Source organism: Sarcophilus harrisii, chromosome 2 (genome assembly GCF_902635505.1).
Source record: "Sarcophilus harrisii chromosome 2, mSarHar1.11, whole genome shotgun sequence".
Taxonomy (NCBI): Eukaryota; Metazoa; Chordata; class Mammalia; order Dasyuromorphia; family Dasyuridae; genus Sarcophilus; species Sarcophilus harrisii.
This window is the reverse complement of record NC_045427.1, coordinates 164,028,464-164,046,382: the sequence shown is the minus strand read 5'-3', so window position 1 is coordinate 164,046,382 and position 17,919 is coordinate 164,028,464. Positions and strand designations below refer to the sequence as shown.

At 33.3% G+C, this 17,919-nt stretch overlaps 1 protein-coding gene across 2 annotated transcripts in view; it reads left to right on the top strand.

Annotated features, from left to right (window-relative positions):
* The window catches only part of PLCB1 (phospholipase C beta 1), an 831,921-nt gene that overhangs the window by 156,783 nt on the left and 657,219 nt on the right, over window positions 1-17,919 (top strand). The gene's annotated exons all lie outside the window — the stretch shown is intronic.

Genomic DNA, 17,919 nt, shown 5'->3' with positions numbered 1-17,919 from the left:
ATTTTTATTTTCATTCTTACTGTATGTTTTACTGCTTCTTTTACAAAGTTTGGAAGTCATGGGAAGACATGAAATGAGGGGAAACCTCTAAGGAAATGTCTAGGTATATTATTGTTTAAGTGAGCATTTTGTGTTCTGACACAGGAATATTTTTTTTTTCATTTGGCAAAAGTTGGCCTTTCCAGGTGGCTAAAATCCTACATATGCACCATAACAAAACATTTTAGTACATTGTCCAGCTTATAGAGGATGAGAACAACAGGGGGCACTTAAAATGTTCATTGAACCTCAAATTGGAGACTTTTTAAAAATGATTTCAAAGTTCCAGCAGTTGGGTCTAAGATTCAAAGCAAATAACTTTTCTTGCACCATGAAAACCTTAATTAATTTCCAGCTGGAAACAAACAATTGCCAATAAGCTATGAATTGAAATGGGTCTGAATGCCAAAGGCCAGGTGAATAGTATTTCCAGTGAATAACATCTCTTGCTGTTTTCTTGAAAGATCATCTTGTTCTGTTTGGAGAGCCAGTTCAGTGTCACACAAACTTCAGTGCCAGCTATTCTTCCCAGAAAGGGAAAAACTGGCTAGACAAAAACACAGTTTAATAAATTCTGTCTTTTTAGAAAATGGAGTCAAAATCTGTTACATTCTAAAACTCAGAGAATCATTGACATTAAAGATATATCCAGTGCCTTGTCATTATTAATCTAAGCATCAAACACTCATTTATACACATTTGGACTATAGAGTCATGATTTTATTTTTATTTTTCTTGTTTATTTGTAGATTTTATTTTCCCACTTGTAATCCTTTTGAGACCAGGGATGTTATGATTTCTAATTTCTCTAGTATTTCCAATAGTATTCAGTGCAGTCCAGATCAATTTATTAAGTGATCACTATACCAGACAATAAGAAGAAAAAAACCAAACCAAACCAAAAAGCACAAATCTTAAAATAGTACTTACACTCATGGGGCTTACATTCTACTACTGCATGGACTTCATGCACACAAATAATTATTTGTTGGGATGAATAAATTTGTAGTGGTTATGTAAAAGATGCTACCAAAAATATTTTAAAGAGATAATATGTCTGCTTCTTTCTAGTAACTCCAGTTTTCAGTAATGTTAATGATTATGTTGAAGGTGTGAAAAGAAAGATGACAGGAACTAATACATGCAGAAGCTATATGATCCCAAAATCCAATTTTCTGGCTCTGCCATAGGCCTTCTTGATCTACTCAACACCTGTATTTTTTTTCACCAGACATTCTGCATTACTGAGGCCAACTTTGGGGAATGGTTTTAGAGTTATTTAGAGTTCATTTTCAGTATTTCTATATTTCAGTTGATAGCTTGATAATTGTGTTGACAATGAATACTATCCTTCAGGAAATTCCATGGATTATTGTATGAGCAGGACCAAATTATACAACATAATAAGCTAGCAGGAACAATATTTTAGGAACATTATCTTTATAAATGAGTGTTTTAAAAAGAAAAAAGGCATCTGAGCTCAGATTAAATATACTCATCAACCTTAATTCCAAAGGACAATTGGTAAATAAAAAAAAAAAAATTACTTCACTTCTTTTAGCAGAGACAGTGGAGGATCACTGTGATTTAATTTTGTGTATATTGTATATGTTGTCAAAGTAAGTAATTGTGGGGATTGATTTTGAATAACTTTTTCTTTATTACAGGAGAGAATTTTATGGGAGTAGTTTAGAAAACAACTGTGGCATTTTTTATTTTTATTTTTTTTTTTATTTAATAGCCTTTTATTTACAGGATATATGCATGGGTAACTTTACAGCATTAACAATTGCCAAACCTCTTGTTCCAATTTTTCACCTCTTACCCCCCCACCCCCTACCCTAGATGGCAGGATGACCAGTAGATGTTAAATATATTAAAATATAAATTAGATACACAATAAGTATACATGACCAAAACGTTATTTTGCTGTACAAAAAGAATCAGACTCTGAAATATTGTACAATTAGCTTGTGAAGGAAATCAAAAATGCAGGTGTGCATAAATATAGGGATTGGGAATTCAATGTAATGGTTTTTAGTCATCTCCCAGAGTTCTTTTTCTGGGTATAGCTAGTTCAGTTCATTACTGCTCCATTAGAAATGATTTGGTTGATCTCGTTGCTGAGGATGGCCTGGTCCATCAGAGCTGGTCATCATATAGTATTGTTGTTGAAGTATATAATGATCTCCTGGTCCTGCTCATTTCACTCAGCATCAGTTCGTGTAAGTCTCTCCAGGCCTTTCTGAAACTATCCTGTTGGTCATTTCTTACAGAACAGTAATATTCCATAATATTCATATACCACAATTTATTCAGCCATTCTCCAACTGATGGGCATCCATTCAGTTTCCAGTTTTTAGCCACTACAAAAAGGGCTGTGTGGCATTTTTTAAAAAGAGAATCAATAAAACTTTAAAATGAGTATTTGGATCTTATACTTAGAAATAGCTTCTCTTAAAAAAAAAAAATAACCACAAGAGATTATCATCTAAGAACAACACCCAACTCAATTTATAAGCATTAATTTAATCATCTTGAATTAAAGTAATATCAAGTACTATCTTTGAAAAAAATAGTTTATGCTTTTTGGATACATTTTATGAGTTCAAGTAATTTGTAAATACTTATTTCAGTTTTAAATCTTTTAAATGACTTCAGAAAGTAATGAGGACAAAGCAGAACCAAATGATTCAGAATGCTAGATCTGCTAAACCATTGTTTAAAGTAGGGTATTCACTTGGCATTCTGCAAGTCCTTAAATAGGATTGGCTAAAGTACCCATATTTCAATAGCTTAAAATAGTAATTGTTGTAAAAACATCAGTAGATGTAGTAGTTCTGTTTTGGAGTTATTATTTTGTTGTATGGGAACAATTAAAAGAGTTTCTGAGCTTTTGCATATTAGTGAATTAATGAGAAAAAGAATCAGTCATGACTTTCCTTTATCTAGTGAGATAAATTGTATAGATTGTTTCCCCAGATGCTATATATTTACTTCTTTTTATAGTCTATTAGTAATAATTGCCAGAGGCAGCTAGGTGACAGATTGGATAATGCATTGGACTTAGAATCAGGAAGACTTATAATCATTTTAAATCTAGCCTCAAACATTTGCTAGCTGTGTGATCCTGGGGAAGTCACTTAACCCTTTTTGATTCAGTTTTCTCATCTGTAAAATGAGGTAATGAAGGAAATGGCAAACTGTTCCAATATCTTTGCCAATTTGTTCATAAAGAGTTGTATACAATTGGAATGACTGAACAACAAAATATAAAAATAGCCAACAATTATATAGGACTTCAAGAGTAGTAAAGCATTTCGCATACATTATCATAGTTGCTTCTCATAACAACATTGTGACATAAATACTACTTGTATTGTTTTTCCTATTTTACAAAAGATAAAACTGAGTCTAAAAGAGACTACATTATTTATGCATGAATACAGAATCTATTCTGAAATATGAAGAAAAAACAATATTAGCCCTAAAATATTCACATGCAGGGGAAGTGACAATTTACATAAATGAGGACAGAGATTCTTGAGGAAGGGAGATCAATTAGAAGACAATGCTGGATCTTCAGTAGTCCAGGGTAGAGATGATGCGGTTCTAAAAAGAGGTGGTAGTTGTGAAGGTAGAGAGAAGTATGCATGTTCAAAAGTTGTATAATTATGCTCATTATATTTTGTAACAGATTGGTTATTTGGCATAAATAAGAAAGAGGAGTCATTGAAAGTAACACTGAGATTGCAAACCTACATGACTGGAATAATTATGTTGGCCTTGAAAATAACAGGGAAACTCTGGGGGTTTGGACCAACAATAATGTATTTTTGGACATGTTTTGTCTTAAAATGTCCAACAATTAGGTAGTGATAAGGCATATGGCTGAAGAGAAAGTCTTGGATTTAACAATTAGATTTGGGAATCACCTGTATGATCATTGCTTGGGAGCTGTTGAGATCAATTGAGAGAGCATAGATCAGGGAATTTTAACTCCTTTCCTCCCCCCACCAATCACTGACCACTTTGGTAGTTTGGCAAAACCTATTCATTCTTTCTGAGAAAATGAATTTAGATGTAAAGCAAAATACAGAAAATTAGAAACTTGATTATATTGAAATAAAGTTTTTTTTTTTTTTTAAGTTCATGGATTCAAGATTAAGAACTCCTGTTATGGAAGGAAAAGAGAAGAAAGCCAAAGACAAAAAATTAGGATATGTCCACAATTAGATAATGTGACATGGATGAAGATGTAATAATGAAAAGTAGCAATACAAGGAAGAGTAGGACCAGGAGAAAATTGAATCATAAAAATCCAGAAAGTATCTAGGAGCAGAAGAAAGTTGAGAGTGGCAAAATATCAAAAAAGATGTGGACAAAGAATAGGTAATAAACAATCACTTACCAAATCTAATCAGTTCTACTTTTTTGTAATATCTCTCACATATGCCATATTCTCTCCTCTTGACACTGCCAGCACCGTGGTATAGATCCTTCTCACATGCCTCAAATGACTTTTGTTCAGTCCCTCCTCCAATCAGTTGTCAAATTGATCTTCCTAAAGCACAAGTTTACTATGTCGCCTTCCCATTCCACCTCATTCAGTCTACTCCAATGATCCCAAATCACCTCCAAGACCAAATATATAAAAGAAAGGAAAACAAGGAGGGAGTAATCCTCTACTTGGCTTTCAAAGCTCTTCATATTCTGCTCCTTCATACCTCTCCAGTTTTATGATTCCATAATCACTTTCACATACTTGGTGATCCAGTGCTACTGGCATTCTTATTTTTTTCTCCCTACAGACAATAGTATATCTCCTGACTGCTTTTTCACTGATCCTCCATGCATAAAATTCTCTACCCTCATTGTTTCTGTTTCCTAACTTCCTTCAGATTATAGTCCAATCTTCTGCAAGAAGACTCTCTCAGTTTCCCTTAATTTTAGTGTCTGTCTTGCCTCTAGAATTATTTTCAATTTACCCTACATAAATCTTGTTTGTTTGTGCTTTCCTCCATTGACTATGAGATCCTTGGCTGTTTTCACCTTTATTTTTTTAAAATTTTATTTGCCAGTGCTTAGGAGGATTCTAGATCCTATCCAGACCTGGCAAATTTGAGAGTTGATAGTCTCATTTCCTCATTATTATCATATTAGCATTTCAAAATTGATTCTTAGTTTCTTTAAGCTCTTAATAACCTCTTACCTTATATTACCCATTTATCTTACATATCATGCCTCATCTAATTCTTCTATTTTTTCTCTTAATTCTCAAGTCTTTCACCTCTTCTTTTTTTCTTCCTCAACCCTTTCTTTTAATTACTTTTTTTATTTAATCTAAATTTTACATTTTCATATTGAGTCATTATTTTTAAGTTCTAGGTCTCTTCTTTCATACATCTTTTCCTTTACTTTCTTCCCAAGTCCTCCTTTAATAAATGTTTAATGACTTTGACGCCCAAAATTAATCTCAAATTAATTTTCTGAACTTCTTTACATTTCTAAGGACAAGTCATCTACCAAACCTACTCTCCTTCATTTATCTTCCTATCTTTCACATAATCAAAGAGTTCTTCATTTTTGTTTTGTGGGTTTTTTTAATTGTATAATGAAAGTGTTTGAAATAGATAATATTATTGGGTGGTCTTTAAATTTGAATGGTTTGAATATAGAATTTTCAAAAGTTTTAATTGTAGCAAGAGGTAGCAAGGTATAGTGGACAAAGTGCTCACCTCAGGGTCAAAAAGACTTGGTTGAAATTCTCTTCCTGAGACATAATGATTCTGTGACTGAACAAATCTCTTAACCACTCCCTGTCCTAGGCAACTATCTAAACTGAGAGTATAAGAGGCAGAGAAGATCCTGATATGCATTTGTAAAGAAAATTTTTCACCATACACTAATGGAATTATTGGTCTTGTTTTTACACACACACATATATAACCTTATGCTATTAGTTTCCAATATGAGAAATTGTTTGCCGTCTTACTTCTTGAAAGAAGCAATATAGAATTCCTCCCAAGCCTTGAGGAAAAGGGAAACCTTTTTAAACATATCTCCTAATCCCCTTGCCTGGCTCTAAGAGCCAGCCCGATATTTAAGTGAAGAAGTTGTATGGAATGTTGTAAGAAGATATTCCTGAAACAAAACTGTTTCAAACCTGTTCTCCAGGGGAAAACAAAAGTTCATCCACCAAAAAAATTTTACTCCATCCATCTAGTCATGATGTTCCTTTTTCTCAAACTCCAAATTCCCTATTGAATACCAAGGAAAGCTCAAAAGCTTTAACTTATCATTCAAGGGTTTTTATAATCTGGTGTCAGCCTACCTTTCTTACCTTATTTTGATGAGGTCCTGAGCAGTGGGTCTAGTTGGCAGAGAGGGGCTGGAGTATTGATGGAATTATTTGCTGGGAGAGGCAGGGAAGGGCACTGATAGGGAAAAAAAAATCCCACTATCTCTGGAGGTCATGGGCAGCTCCACCTTGCTATGTCTGATCAGAAATCTGAGCTATGTCAATCTATGAAACTTGAGGTTCAATTTCCCCTATAAATGTGTCCATGGTTTATGTCATCTTTGCTGAACATCTCTTGAGGTCCACACAGCACTCTGCCTCCTGGTATCTCTGTTCTCATCCTTCCATGCCTCATCGTGCCTTTCTACTTACTATAACTAATTAACTTTTAGGGTGCTAAACTCCTCTGCTGGCTAAGGGCATACTCCAACATTATGGAGTATTGCCTTTTTTTCCTGGTTATTTGTGAGTTCCACTAGGAGAATTCTCTTTTCCATCACTAATTACTAAAGCCCTTTCCCTTGCTATGTGCTCTCCCAACTCTATTTCATATTTACCATTCCTGGTGTCTGTTATATCTCTTTATTTTGTGTGTAACCTCTTCTCTTAAACAAACCTACCTTTTGACAAAGAAAATGACAATTGTGAATTCTTCACCTGATCAAGTACCAACATTTGATACCTGCAATCTCAGCATTTGGTGCTAATCCCTGAACACATCATTTGGAACCAGTAATTGCTCTCCTAATCTACATCAATTTCAATTCAAATATCATTTTCCTTCCATAGAGCCTGCCAGTCTAATTGGACTTCTTGCTGATTAAGCTTGTGCCTGCTATGCCATTTCCTGTCTTTGCCTCTTCTTAAACTATGCTTTATTCCTGGAATCCTCCCTTCCTTTCTACTTGTTGAACTACTATCTATCCTTTAAAGTCTATTTCAAATGTCAGTTCCTCCATGAAGATCTACCTTGAATGCTATTATATCACCAGTCAAGAAGAAACTTTTTTTTCCCTTTCATATTTCACACATTTCCCCCCTATATTTCTTATTAAGTGATCTTATACTGTTTTGTGTTATGTTATTTATGCTTGGCACAAACATTTTAGAGCATTGATTGTTGAATCAAGAACTGAAGTTTCAATACTACTCTCACTGACTAACTAACAATATAGGTCCTAGGCCAAGCCTCATTAGATCATTGTTTGGGTCCTAATTTGCTCAGAATGAATGTAAATAGCATTTTTTTTTTCTGTTTTGGCTAGAAACCCTGAGGGTTCCCCTCTTAGATTGATTTTTTTTTTTTGATTAGGTAAAAGAAACCATTCTTTGACTCATTTCTTACCTAGTCTTTCTTAATCACTGACTGGGCAATATCTGTCAAACAGACTTACTAAATACCTTAGCTTAAAAAAGCCAAGGTTTCTCACTGCTTCCACCATCTCCAGTCATTCTGATCTATTTCTTGCCACTGGACTCAGATGGTTCCAAAGGAGAAAATGAGGCTGGTGACTCTGCACAGCCCCTCCTCAGTTGCATGTAGTGACATCACTTCCCTGATGTCATGGTCCTCTTTGAGAATAAACAACAGTTATCCATATGATTTTGGGCAAGTGACTTCACCTCCTTAGTTTCCTTATCTGCAAAACAAATATAGTGGGTTACATGGCTTTTAAAATCCCTTCCAATTTGTGACTTTTGATTTTAAGATTGCAATATATAAAAAATGCAAAATCTGCAAAAAGATTGTAATCCGTAAAAATGAATGGCCTTCGTTTCTGAGATCCCTTTCTATTTTAGAGCTATGATCTAAGAGACAAAAACCTGCCTTACAATTTTGGTTCATTGTCCTTTCTACTATGTAGTCTTAGGAAATTGAGCATTTCCTTTTAATTTTTCTTTGTACCAAATGTTAAGAACCCTTACTGGGGCCAACTAAGACACCCACATCTGGAGTTACCTTGCTATGTACAAGGAAATTAAGTTTTCTTCACTTAAAAATTATCTTGTTACATCATGATAGACTTTTTCTGAAATGTGTGAGTACATTTCAAATCTAGCACAAATTGTTAAAAATGCAAAATGTTTAAATGTTCACAGATAGTAAATAATGTATCCTATAACAAGTAGTGAAAAGATGTGAAACTTTAATTTTCATATTCCAAAAGCTACATAATTGCAATTCTACAACCTGGAACTGCAAATGATAATGCATAGCCCAGTGGTGAAATAGTCAATTGAAGTGCCAAGTTTAAATCTCCTGGTTTAGTATTAATGTAAACCACACAGTGAAAAGCAATCTATATTAGTAATCCTGTTGACAGCAGTTTTCTTCAGGCCTTGATTCATGGCTCATCTGGTTGCTGCTGATTGCCCTTAACTCAGCATTGGCATTTCTGTTTCCATGGTACTGATTAGCATACTAAACTGGAACTCATATTTTGGTGTGTTTGCTTTGCACATTGACTGTGCTAACTGTTCTCAAGGAAAGGATTAGCATGCTAGTGACTTCAGAGAATTTGCCAAAAATAAAGTGTTTGGGGAATTATTCTTCACTGTTATTGTCACTGTTAAATCTTGAGGACTGACAGCATGGGTGATTCATTTCCATAATACAGTACTAAGACTTAAAGATAAAATATCTCCAGTGAGGCACAATTTTATTTTTCCCTTTATATTATACATACATTTAATTAGTTTCTGTAGTCCCAGAGTATTTTTTTAAGGGACTGGGCAAGGTTTTTGATTTTTTTTTTCTTTCATAGGGAGAACAAATATCGAATACTTTATATTTTTTTCCTTAAAAAGATTTCCAAATTGTATTGGAAAAAAAAAGAAAAATTATAAAATATCACAATATTTAATAATACCATATTAATTTCATTATTATGTTAAATGATTAGAATGACTAATGAAAAATGAGAAGCTTTGTAGTTACTGGGATCAGTTTGATCAAAAGCAGTTACAGGCTGTGTTACACATTTGTCATCATATACATCAGATCATTTCAGCACCTTCACTTCATGTATTCCCCAGATTTTCTGATTTGCAAGGGAAAGGAACTTGCCTTAGTAAAAGTACCCACATTATTCCATTGCTTTTCCAAGGATTAAGTGTTTTAGAAAATAGATTTGTACTTTATTTGGATTTTTGTTCCTTTTCTTCTTTGTGAATGGAGAAAAATGATATCTACTGATTTTATATTTATAACTATCTGACTTCTCCAGGTAAGCTTTGTTATGATCTTCAGGCTGGTATCTTTACTGGTAGATTGACATTGCTGATTTTTTTTCCTTAATCCTTTTATGGTAATACAAGTGTATCTTGCTATTCTACTAGTCTGCTATATGAGCCCCTTTTACTTGACCATTGATCCATAAAATGACTAGCATAAACTGTATTTTAATAGGGGGCTAGAAACATCCGAGAAAAGAGGTTTTAAGATAAGTGAAGTTTGGTGGAAGAAATCTGTATGGATTATATCTCTAATCTCAGATTTATTCTCTTGACTAAGTACAGAAAAATACACAATAAAATAGACTAATACCTAACTGTAATTCTTCATGCTACTCTTATCCTTCTCTAAATCTTTTGTCCTCAAGAACCTTGTCACAATATAGAGAGATTAAAGACCAAGAGTTTGAACCATCATGAAGAATATGGTCTGTTGACTGTTCGGGAAATTTTACAGGCAATTTTTAGACAGAAAAAAAAAACCAACCCTGAAATATTTGTTGCTTCCATTAGAATTGTTTTAGTCTTTATGTATGTTATTTTGTTAATACTCCTTTACTACTGAAAAAGAAGTATATATTTGAGTTTTTAGTATGAAATTATAATAGATATTCATAGAAATCCATTTAGGGATTCTGAAGAAAAAGTTTCTATCTTTATAGAATAAAAATAGGAAAAAGATAAAAACTTTATAGACAGAGTCAGAACCATCCATTTACACTAGAGTCCTTCTTAGCTGGGCATTCTGTCATATAAGACAAGACCTGAGTTACTACAAAGTCAAAGGATATCATTTGGATAGCTTAAGTAAATTCATTATAATTAAGGGAGAAAATATTATGAAGACTGTTAGTATTCACTAGTAACTGGTTGTCCAACTCTCAGTCTGGAGAATTAGAACTTGTTTCAGAGTTGTAATTCTCATTTTACAAAATAAGAAATTGAGGCCTTAGAAGCTGAAATGGAATGTAGAAATGGGATTTGCTCTCTAGTTCTCTAGTTCTTCTTAGGACAAATATAGTACTCTTATAAGCTCATTTAAAAAAAATAATAACCTTTCATTTTCAAAATATATGCAAAGATGATTTTTAACATTCACTCTTGCAAAATTTAGCATTCCAAATTTTTTCTCCCTCGCTTCCCTCCATCCTCTCCTAGACAGCAAGTAATCAATATATGTTAAATATATGCAATTCTTCTATATATATTTCCACAATTATGCTGTACAAGAAAAGTCAGATCAAAAAGAAAAAAAAATGAGAAAATAAAAAGCAAGCAAAACACCAACAAAAAAGTGAAAATACTATGTTGTGATCCATTCAGTCCCCATAGTTTTCATTCTGGATGCAGATGGCTCTCTTCATCACAAATCTATTGAAATGCCTTGATTCACCCCACTGTTGAAAAGATCCATGTCCATCAGAATTGATTGTTGCCTAATCTTGTTATTGCTGTGTACAGTGTTCTCTTGGTTCAACTCATTTCACTTAGCATCAGTTCATGCAAGTCTCTCCAAGCTTGTGAAATAATCCTGCTGATCATTTATTATAGAACAATAATATTATGTGTTTCATATATTATAACATATTTAGTCATTCAGTTTCTAGTTCCTTGTCAGTAACAAAAAAGGGCTGCTACAAATATTTTTTGCACTTGTGGGTGCTTTTTCCTTTTTTATGATCTTTTTGGAATATAGACAGACCCAGTAGAGACACTGCTGGATTAAAGGGTATGTACAGTTTGATAGCTCTATGGGCATAATGCCAAATTGCTCTCTAGAATGTTTGGATCAGCTCACAACTCCATCAACAATGTATTAGTGTCCCAGTTTTCCCACATCCCTTCCAATAATTATCGGGTTTTTTTTCTGTCACCTTGGCCAATCTGAGAGTTTTGTGGTATTTCAGAGTTTTTTGGATGTGCATTTCTCTGATCAGTAGTGATGTAAAGTACTTTTCACATGACTAGTAACGGTTTTAATTTCTTTATCTGAACATTATCTGTTCATATCCTTTGATGATCTAGTCACTTGGAGAAAGGCTTGTATTCTCATAAATTTGAGTCAATTCTCTATGTATTTTAGAAATGAGGCTTTTATCAGAGTACTTAGATGTATTTTTTTTTGTTGCAGTTTTTTACTTCCCTTCTAATCTTGTTTGCATTGGTATTGTTTGTACAAAAACTTTTTTTTTTTACCTTAACTTTAATATAATCAAAATTATTCATTTTGCATTTCACAATGTACTCTAATTCTTCTTTGGCCATAAATTCCTTCCTTCTCCACAGATCTGAGGGGTAGACATCCTTTGTTTTTCTAATTTGCTTAAAGTATCTCTCTTTGTGTCTAAATCATGAACCTATTTCAACCTTATCTTAGTATAGAGTGTTAGGTGTTGGTCAATGCCTAGTTTCTTCAATACTATCTTCCAATTTTCCCAGGAATTTTCATGAAATGGTGAGTTCTTTTCCTAGAAACTCAAGTCTTTGGATTTATCACACACTAAATTGCTATAGTCATTGACTATTGTGTCTAGTGAACCTATCTATTACATTGATCAACCACGCTTTTTCTTAGTTAATACCACATAGTTTTGATGACTGCTGGTAAGCTCACATTCTGAAGGATATAGGAACAGCTAAGAAAATGTCATGATGGTGATATCTTTAGACCAAAACAATTAGAAACCATTCATTAGGAATTTTGTGTCACCATGTGAGTTTGAATATGGACCTAATTGTTTTCAATGTTTTTATAACCCAGAGAATCAGGAAAGTGTTATGTCTTTGAATTACAACTCTTTCCCACTGATGACACAGTACTAAGATTCATTACCCTCCCACATAAGGGAAGAAAAATGGGAAAGATAAGTCTTACACATTTTTCTTCTATTACTTTCTATTCTATTTTAAAGGGCATCCTTTACACTCATTCCATCTGTAGACATTTCAATGGCAGTACCAAATGTGAAAAGAATGTAGACTGTGCCACTAGTTTAATACAAAAACACACTACAGGCTTTGTAGCCCTGTGGGAACCAAGTGCTTCTGCATTACTTCTTTAAAAACTGACTGCTTCAACCTGCAGTGGAATCATTCATTGGAAAATGTGTTTGAAGGTGTCACAGCTTGGAGAGAAGCTGTTTTGTTTTTTTTTTTCCAGAAAAAGCTAGCATTGCTGAGGCATACAGGAAAAAAGCCAAACTATTTACTCTTAATCATTACTTACTTTTAAAGTGCTATGCTGAAAATGGCAGATATAAAAAGGAAATGTTTGCTTTAAGAATGGTGCAGAGAAAAGAAAAGAAGGCAAGCTTTTCCTTCTTGCAATAGAGGCTTTGGCATATGCTATAGCATGAGCTATTGAAAACGAAAAATAACAAATATATCTGCATGTATATATACTTTCAAACAATGGCATACAGAAATAAAGAAGTAATGCTGTATAAAATAAAATCCTATCATTTTTTGTCAAATGCTTAATGTACCAAATACAGAGTAGTTAAGGAAACCATACATTTTTTTCCCATAATACTTCAATACTAAATGATCCAAACAGATTGGTTTGATCATTGAACCTTGAATATCCTTCCATCTCTCTTTCTTTTCTGTCTTTGTATATATTATTTCCTCTCCCTGAATGCATGTATATGTGTATGTATGTATAATCACATTATATGTACACATCTTTCTATCTGTCTATTCATCTATCATCTCTTTCTGTTTCTGTCTGCCTCTCTTCTCTTCTCTCTCCTTCCCTCTCCTTCTCTCTCTCTCCATCTCTGTTCTCCCTCTCCATCTCCCCCTCCTCCCCCAGACCTGTGTACTATGGCTCTCAACATGTATACATACATACATGAATGATGAATATGTGTGTATGTGTATACACATCTACACACACATACAGGTTTTTTTTTTCCTGGATCTGAAATGTTTTTCCTTAGTGAAGAAAACTTTTGGTGAAATAATTCCCTCCACCATAGCAGTAAATACGCTGCTCAGGCTGAAGCCTTGGCTGGGAACACTATACATATGCACATATATAAACGTATACAACACACATAAACATATTTTCACAGACTCCTATAGGCATGTATATATGTATTGCAAATGTATATCTGTATGAATGCATGTGTGTGGATATATGTATAAGCAAATATGAAATTTTGTTTGAATGGCAGATTGGGATTAATGGATACAAAGCTGTTTTCATACTAAGAAAGATCTAGGTTAAGGTCATTCTCTGTTGGATGCTGGTTTTATGATTCTGTGCAAGTCACTTAATTTTCTAATGCTTTAGGCATACATCATCTGCCAGTGAAATGTCATTTCTAAATTTTGACAATCTTTTCTGCCTCTCACCATTTTTCATCTCAGATGATCAATATGATTGTTGATTGATTTGTTGATTGATTCTTCCTTTTTCTCTACATACATGTGTATGTGTGTGTGTGTGTGTGTGTGTGTGTGTGTGTAAAATATATTGCCAAATCTTGTCATTTCTGTTTGGCATCTCTTGTATCCATTATATTGCCTTTCCACTTACATATCCACTATCCTGGGTTCAGGCCCTTCTTAACCTCTCAATAGTCTGCAGTAGTCCTCTAATTGGTCTTCCTGCCTCAATCTCTACCTATTTTAATCTATTCTCTATTCATCTAGGAAAGTGATTTTCCTTAAGCAAAGGTTTAATCTCATCATTCATTTTTCTTCCTTCCTTCCTTCCTTCCTTCCTTCCTTCCTTCCTTCCTTCCTTCCTTCCTTCCTTCCTTCCTTCCTTCCTTCCTTCCTTTTTTCTTTTTCTTTTTTTTTTGTTTTCTTTCTTTCTTTCTTTCTTTCTTTCTTTCTTTCTTTCTTTCTTTCTTTCTTTCTTTCTTTCTTTCTTTCTTTCTTTCTTTCTTTCTTTCCTTTCTTTCCTTTCTTTCCTTTCTTTCCTTTCTTTCTTTCTTATTGGAGATTGAATAATTTGACCAGTTTAGTAAGTCTGAAGCCTCAGAGGTCAGATTTGAATTCAAGTCCTTCAGATTCTCACATTGATGCTCCATCCGATGTGATAGTAATCCTATCCCATCACCCCAAATTTTCTTTTTTTTAGATAATAATAGCTTTTTTATTTTTCAAAGTACATGCAAAGACAGTTTTCACCATTCTCCATTACAAAACCTTATGTTTCAAATTTTCCCCTCCCCACCTTTTTGTTTACTGAGGCAATTAGGGTTGACTTACCCAGGGTCATACACCTAGAAATTATTAAGCATCACCCCAGTTTTGAATAAACTCTATAGTTCAATCAACAGATCTCTACTTGATATTTAAAGCTTGTTATAATTTGGCCTCTCCCTACCTTTCTGCACATCTTATGTTGTACTCTCCCCTGTGCATACAATGACACAGCTATCTTGTCCTACTTGCTATTTTCTGCATATGATGCTTCATTTGGAAAACACTGTTTGATGATGGAATAATCCATTTTACATACCCTTCTCTGCTACAAAGCTATACGCTCTGATCCTCCCTCTCTTCTATGTTATTTGTATGTAGTCACCACTGAGCTAGGAATCATCTCTGTAAATCTGGTGAAAAACCACTTTTAGGGAATAAGAGTGCTTTTGGTTTGTCTAAAATTTAGTACCTATTTAGCAAAGCAAGCTAAGCTATAAATTTGTATATATGTACATATATACATGCCTACATATATATATATATATGTATATGTACAAATATAATATAGCTTTTAAAGCTAAAATCTAATGTATTGTTGTGCAATGGAGGGAGCATTAGATATAGAATGAGAAAACCCGGTTCCAGTCCCGGCTAGCTTCAGGTGCCATCTAGCTTCCCCAAGCCAAAGAATAATTCTGGTAAACATAGACACAGATATACATACTTACATACATACAGATCTAGATTTGTATACATACCTATACATATGCACATATGATTGTATGTATATATGTATATATACATACTCACATAGATATGTATATATACATAAAGATAAAACCAAGGATGTAGCCTATTCCTGAAGAATACTGTCAAGAATGCCAGAACAGAGAGTAAAAATAGGAAACAACTGCTAAGCATTAAAAAGAAAAGTGTTTTGATCTATGCTGGGAGCAAGAACAAGGTAAAACAATAGGTATCAATTTCAAAGGATGGATATAATAATAAGAAATAGATAACTTAAAAAAAGAAATATAGTATTAAAATAATTAACAGGGAGTTGGAATCCATTATAAATGAGAAGTGTTAAGAAAATACTCAAGTATTATTAATAAATTTAAGCTGCCTATCACAGACTAACTGTATCCCAGAGTTCTCTAAAACCATGTGTAGATTAGAAAGAGGTGCCACATGAGCAATATGAGCAAATACTGTCCTGATTTAAAAAAAAGAAAGAATATGTTAAATTCTTTCTATTATAGGCTGAGTCACAACTTTAATTTCTGGCACATTAAAGTAATAGATATGAACATGTACAAAACAGAATGGTGATCACTATAGACACAAATGGGTTCTTTGAGTAAGCATTTAATCTAATTCACCCCGTTTTCTAAGATATGGTTATATTGCTATGATATTCTTGTGTAGTATATGTATATTTCATTAAAGTATTTGACTATCTCACATAAGATGGAGAGATATAAGCAGAATGACAGTATAGTTAAGGGAATTTTAAACTGGTCAAATGTCTATTCAAAGAATAAGTAAATGATGACTTTATGTCAATCTGGAAGAGTTGAAAGTTTCTAGTGTGTGTGTGAATTTCTACCATCATTTCAATTAATGTAATCACCAAAGTCTGCCCATTTAAAGGATTGCAATGTGTGCTGGGTGGTTTGGAGAGGAGATTAAATATAGTGTAATTTGCATCAGAAGGCATAACCAGAATCAGTTGAGTGGAGATTAAAAGAGGCAATTTTCACTATAAGATAAAGAAATTAATAATTAAATAGTCCTAAAATGGAATAAGCTTTTTTTTTTTTAATTATATAAATTCTTTAAGTGTATAGGCTTTTTTTTTTTCTAAAAAGAGATTTATTCTTTATGTATGAGTTGAATTAGATGCCTTGTCCTATCTAATTCTAAGATTTCATGATTCTGATTCCTCCCAAATCACAAAGCCAATTAGTAGCAGAGCCCAAAACGCTCATTTTCTGACTTCAAGGTCACTGTTCTTTATGTTATGCCATAATGTCTTTAAGCCTCACAATGATCAGCTGAACCTTAAAGAAAATTAGCATAGTGGTAGAGGGAGTCCCAAGTCTTTGCATAGTTTCTCAGAGCTCTTGAAGCTACAAAGGTCAATGTAAAACTAATGAAACTGTTTATTTACATGTTAACTATACCCAATCACAGATTTCATAAAAAATATGATATGTAATTTTTACTAAATTTTCAGATTTCTGGGGCTGAAAATTACCCAATAACTTTTTTTTTGCCTACTTCCAATTACAAGCAATCATACTCTTGGCAGAATCTTTCTTCTTGAATAAGGGCTATACATGCTATGTTGATATCTGGCAGAGCTTAGTATCACTACATGAAGAAATATTGGTCAATTTTATTCTTTACATGCAGAGGAAACAAAGAACAGAACAAGTCGTCTTCAATCCTGTGTAGATATCTCTTTTACTAAATTCTGCATTTGTAAGAGATTTGTATACTTACTCTGATCTTCCAATTTCAGGACACCTACATTATTGTCCTTTGAGCTTTGTATTAGGATACAAAACCTCATTAGAGGAAGAGTTTAGCAGAAGATTGATTACTTTCAAATGCCAATAAAAGTGAAAAAGATTCACATCTTTAAATTATGCCAGGCTATTTTGTTGTTCTTCATATAGCATATTACTTCTCTTCCATCAGTGCCTTTGCATAAGATATACTACATGCCTGGAAAGATCTCACCCTTCACATTCACCTCTTAAGAATCACTAGTTCCTAGTTCCTAATATATTTTATATATATATATATATATATATATATATATATATATATATATATAATCATTAAATGGAATATAAAGCTTTTTGAGGGAAGGACTTGTTTCATTTCTGTTTTTTGAGTCCTCAATGCCTAGTTTAGTATCTGATACATAGTAGAAGTTAAAAGTTTTTTCATCAATTGAGTATGTCTATGCTCATAGAATTTAATTGAGCAAGGAAACAAAGATATGACCTAGTCCTTTGAAGAAAGATTACATAAGACATAAGAAAGAAAATGAGTTTCATTTATCTTGTTATATAGGAAGTCTTGTACTGATGACAGTTCAAAAAGAATGCATATATGTGTGTGTGCGCATGTCCATGTATATATATATATTTGACATATATACATAACCATAT